A 6,089-nucleotide genomic window follows, 5' to 3' on the forward strand; every position below is an offset into this window, starting at 1 on the left:
TTTTTCATTGAAAAAGCTCTCAGAGGACTACACAATGATGTTGGACGCCCCGGACGTGACCGATTTCTTTCGCTCCTGCAGGATAGGTTTTATTGGCCATGCATGACAAGAGATGCTGAGGAGTGGTTGAAGAAGTGTCGGCGTTGCATCAGGGCAAAATCATCAGCTAATGTGTCCATTAGTGAGCATAGAGACATCCCATCCATTGGAGCTCGTCTGCATTGACTATCTCACTCGAGAGACATCCAGAGGTGGATACCAGAATGTCCTAGTGATCACAGATCATTTCACGAGACACGCCCAAGCCATTCCAACAAGCAACCAGACAGCCAAAACAACAGCCGAAGCTCTATTCAACAACTTCTTTGTTCATTACGGCATGTCAAAAAGACTTCATGCCGATCAGGGTGCCAACTTTGAAAGCAAACTTAAATCCGAGCTCTGTCAGCTAACAGGGATGACTAAGTTGAGGACTACTCCTTACCACCGGATTGGAAGAGCTACGTGGCACCACTAGTTCACGCTTATAACTGTACCAGACAGGAGTCGACCAACACATCACCATTTTACCTCATGTTTGGTAGGGAGCCACGTTTGCCTCTGGACATCTCCTTTGGTATAGGGAAACTGATTTATGAGTCCCAGTCTCTCACTGACTGCGAAGGGACTCGGGAAACGTCTCGCATACAGTTATGATCTAGCTACTAAATCCTCAACAAGTGCAAAGAGAAGGCAGAAGGCATCATATGACCTCAGAGTCCGAGGAGCGTCACTCAACATTGGAGACAGAGTGTTAGTGAAAGCTTAAGCGCTTGACGGCATACATAAATTATCTGATGCTTGGGAGGATGAGGTGTACTTCGTAATGGAACAACCCAATCCGAGTATACCAGTATTCAGTCTAGAGTCTGAGTCAGGACAGGGTCGGAGTAGAACACTTCATCGGAATAACTTGCTTCCCATAGGAGCTTTGCCATCAGAATCTACTGAGGCAATGAAGAAGCTAGAATCCATTGTTCCAGTGATTGCCAACACCATTTCAGACAGTGAGAGTGATGATGAAGAACAGTCATACATATGTGTAGACCGCCAGTATGGACCACGGGATTTCGAAACCAGTAGGATTTCGGACAACCATGTGGAAGATTTGACCACACAGGAACCGGATGACGATCTTGATACTCCTGTGGTGGTCGCTGATCGCCTGGTGACGACCAGCTCTCAACGGAGGGGAGAGGATCAGTGGAAGATTCCAACGAAAGCGGCGAGGAAGGAAAGGATAATACAGTCAGAGATGTCGGAGATAGACAAGAAAGGGACGTCAGGCAAGAAGTTATTGAGGAGGCAGAGCCGCCACCAGCTTTGCCTGTTCCTGCGCCAAGACGGAGTGGGAGAGAAGGTCGCCCTCCTGACTTGATGACCAAGGGAGCATTTGTTCTTTCTCATCAACACCAGTCTGTTGAACATGATTTAATGATCGCCAAGGCAAAACTAGTGGAAACTCTTGCAAATCAAGGTGTATTTTCTGAACTTTCAGGTGAAATGTCTATTACCATTCTTCTTTCAGTTTTCGGGTAGTAACATTTCATTAATATCTATACATTTAGTTTACAGGTAAACCTTTTGCCAGCAAGTTTGAATGACGAGGACGTCATTTTCAAAGTGAGGGGAGAATGTAACCGGGATAATATTTGCAACGTATTTGTTATTTTAATATCATATATGCATAGCGCTGTGAGTCCTAGTATTCGTACGTACTGTATTGTCAATGTGCTGTGTATGCGTACCTGTACTGTCCGTGTCACGTGATGTATGTTACCTGTGGTATGCATGTACCTGGTAGGTGTAAGATAAGAGTGTGTATGCAAGTGCCTCGTTTTGGTTTTATATGGTCAGTGTTTTTGTGTTAATTTGGCGCGTAAGTCATTCATATCGGACATTTGACAGCGGACATGTTCAGTGGGCAGAGCTAGAAAAGTAGTACGGGGAATCGAATTAATGGTACGTACTTAATGTATTTTAATAATTTTACTATAAGCATTATTATTCTTACTGTAATATCTATATACATGTATGTAAGTTAGAATAATATCGATTTGGATAAATTATCTCTTTTCCTGAATTACCATTTTGTGAATATCCGTCATCGATCATTTTGATGAGTACATCATTTGAAGTTAATTTTAATACCTTAAGTATGTAAAGATTTCATTGTATTTCAGTTGTTACCAAGCTAGTCTACTACAGCATGTCGTATTGACGACTCTTACCAATATCTCATCTTAAGACCCTTGACCCATTGTTGGGGTACGTAGGTACATAGATAACGTACTTCGTGTAAAATTCTGTTTTGGACACGTATATATGATTTATTAAGTATTGAATAAATGTAATGTATTTTGGTATCTGTATAATGAAATGTATATTTCATTATAAAGTAAATTTGAACTTATGTTTCAAACTTTCGATTAATTTAGATAAATGTAAAGCATATATGTATTGTCCATATATGTTGTAACACTTTTTAACTACAATTTAATTAGTTTATATTGTTTCCTTGTAGGGTCTTGAATGTCTTAAATATGCTTAAAGGAAATGAACTAAATGTTCACAAAGAACGAAACCGTCTTTGTTACATTTGCGCCCACGTAGGGACCCGGGGAAAATACTCGGCCTTGCTCCACAAGCATCGCTGTTACCCCTGGAAAACTCGAGGACGAGTTATTTCCTGGAAGGGGAGTGTGTAGCCCTGGTAAATACTAGCCACAATATATCGCTCGGCTAGGGAGAACTTCTCTTTAGCTCGATCGGTTGAGCGTAAGACTAGTAAGCCAGAGGTCCCGGGTTCGCTGTGTATATCGTGACCCAGTGTGCCGCTGTGTACATTGTGACCCAGTGTTCGTGACCTATAGTGTGTCGCTGTGTGTTCTTTGTGTATATTCTTCGTGTATATCGCGATTGTGACCGAGTGTCGCTGTGTATTCTTTGTGTAGTTCATGACCCAGTGTGTCGCTGTGTGGTCTTTGTGTATATTCTTCGTGTATATCGCGATTGTGACCGAGTGTCGCTGTGTATTCTTTGTGTCTTTCATGACCCAGTGTGTCGCTGTGTGTTCTTTGTGTATTTCATGACCCAGTGTGTCGCTGTGTATTCTTTGTGTATATCGTGACCTATAGTGTGTCGCTGTGTGTTCTTTGTGTATTTCATGACCCAGTGTGTCGCTGTATATTCTTTGTGTATTTCATGACCCAGTGTGTCGCTGTGAGTTCTTTGTGTATATTCTTCGTGTATATCGCGATCGTAACCGAGAGTCGCTGTGTATTCTTTGTGTATATCGTGCCCTATAGTGTGTCGCTGTGTATTCTTTGTGTATATCGTGCCCTATAGTGTGTCGCTGTGTATTCTTTGTGTATTTGATGACCCAGTGTGTCGCTGTGTGTTCTTTGGGTATATTCTTCGTGTATATCGCGATCGTAACCGAGAGTCGCTGTGTATTCTTTGTGTATATCGTGACCTATAGTTTTTCTCTGTGTATTCTTTGTGTATTTCATGACCCAGTGTGTCGCTTTGTGTTCTTTGTGTATATTCTTCGTGAATATCGCGATCGTGACCGAGGGTCGCTGTGTATTCTTTGTGTATATCATGACCCAGTGTTACGTTGTGTATTCTTTATGTATATCGGGATCCAGTGTGTCGCTGTGTATTCTTTGTGTATATCGTGACCTATAGTGTGTCGCTGTGTATTCTTTGTGTATATCATGACCCAGTGTTACGTTGTGTATTCTTTATGTATATCGGGATCCAGTGTGTCGCTGTGTATTCTTTGTGTGTATCGTGACCCAGTGTTTCGCTGTGTGTTCTTTGTGTATTTCATGACCCAGTGTGTCTCTGTGTAACTTTTTGTGTATAATGTGACCTAGTGTGTCGTTGTGTAACTATTTGTGTATATCGTGACGCAGTGTGTCGTTGTGTGTTATATACATGGTATATTCTGTATAACCAACAATTGAATATCCGGAATATCTCCGTTTTGTATGTTAGTATTTGGTGATTCCGTAATTTGTTACCTGTTACCGTACATCGGTTTTGTTTTGAGTTGTACTTCCGGAATTAAAAGAAGGCATCACGTTGAAAGTTTGAGTTATTTTCCTGATTGAAACCATCCAATATAATACCATCACGATGCCAGAACATGGTGGAGAATCCTAAAGAAGAATTGTCAACCTCTCCAACAGCCAACAGCCAAGCGAGTTCCCCAAATTCAGCGGCGGTGACTGTAAAATTGCCAAAATATTTTGACTCGTCACTCGTTGATTTTATACCACGTGGTGCCGGAGTAGACGACAAACGTAACACGTGTGTGAATGATCAATACTATGTGCACATACATTTTGTTGGAAGCTCCACTATCTGACAGGAGTTTTAACATATCAACATTTTAATAACATTTTTAACATTTTGCGAAAAGCACGGCGTTTGCACATGTGTGTGAACGAGTACTGGATAGTGGATACGTGTGCACATACAATTTGCTTGAAGCATATTAACCATTTGACAATGCATTCTAACATTTTAACCCCGGTTTAGTGAAGTCGCGTTTCCGTTGAACAAACTGCTGAAGAAAGGAGTCCATTTCCGGTGGTCCGACGATTGTCAGTCCGCATTCCAGGAGCTTAAATCGCTACTCCTAAAATCGGAGGCACTCGCTTTTCCACGCTACGACTTGGAGTTTCGGCTGGCCGTATACACATCCAGTAAAGGCATAGGCTATATGCTGTACCAAATCCATCCAGATAATAGTCATCGTGTAGTGCGGTTTGGGTCAAAGGGACTAAATACTTATCAGCAGAGTTATGGACCAACGAAACTTGAACTTTTAGGGATGGTATATAGTGTATTAGACTGTGCACATTACCTCAGAGGAAGACATTTCAAAGTTGAGTGTGACCACCAGGCATTACACCCTCTGTTCCAGAAACAATTACGTGGTGCTATATACGAGCGATGGTTAGCGATCCTTCAACAGTTCGACGTAGGCATAGTGTACAAACCCGCGGGACAGATGATAGAACCGGACGCCCTTTCGCGATGCCATCCAAACTCCTACTTCCGTGTAATTGATTCTATTCCGGATGAGGAGGACCCAAACTTTGCGTTTGTACCCGATGTTCACGCGACCGGTATCACTCTTCCATCAGGAAAGAAGTTCAATTGCAGTCAGACTTTGTGGGTAATGGTGCGTGTGATGCAGATACAGAGGATGCAGAGACCTGCAGACTCACGACTTTGACAAGGAAGCGGAAAGGCGCAACCTTCCGTTCGTTAACGAAACCTCAGCCTCAATTAAAGAGATTACTAACCACAACCCCACCACCGATACTGCAGGTGTTACCCGAAGACAACCTGGTACCAACAGCACCTTCCTGTTCTGAGGACAAGTTTGATCTTTCCACAGATGATCATCTGGATATCATCGCGCACACTATGGAGACCACCGACACTGAGCCGTTGCCTCAGGCTATGAATCCATATTCACAGGATACAGAGAACGACGATGCGAGCACGGAATGCTCACAGGTGCAACAAGTCATATCCTCAGATGGAATACCTGACAATGAGATTTCACCAGAGACAATATCTTTAGACGAAGATTTATCCTCGGGAAACATAGGTGATATTGACCAGTGTGATATTTTCAAAGTGACCAATTTCACTGCTGATCATGTAGCGACGTTACAACAACAGGATGGTAGATACCAAGCTCTTAAAGAATATCTAAAAACCGATAACCTCCCACTGTCTCAGAAAGAATCGCGACATATTCTTCTGGAAAGTTCTGACTATGTTATTATTGACAATGTATTATTTCATTCACGTACCGCAAAATCCAAACGAACGAAGGCATGGAAACATTACCAACTAGTCGTACCAGAACCAATGGTACCCACAATATTGAAACTGTATCATGACTTGACCATTGGTGGTCATTGTGGCATTCAAGAAACAATTGATCGTGCACGTAGTCATTTCTTCTTCCCCAAACTCTCGAAAATTGTGTCGGATTATGTCCGTTCTTGTGAAGAATGTCA

Source organism: Mizuhopecten yessoensis, unplaced genomic scaffold, assembly GCF_002113885.1.
Source record: "Mizuhopecten yessoensis strain PY_sf001 unplaced genomic scaffold, ASM211388v2 scaffold6373, whole genome shotgun sequence".
Taxonomy (NCBI): domain Eukaryota; kingdom Metazoa; phylum Mollusca; class Bivalvia; order Pectinida; family Pectinidae; genus Mizuhopecten; species Mizuhopecten yessoensis.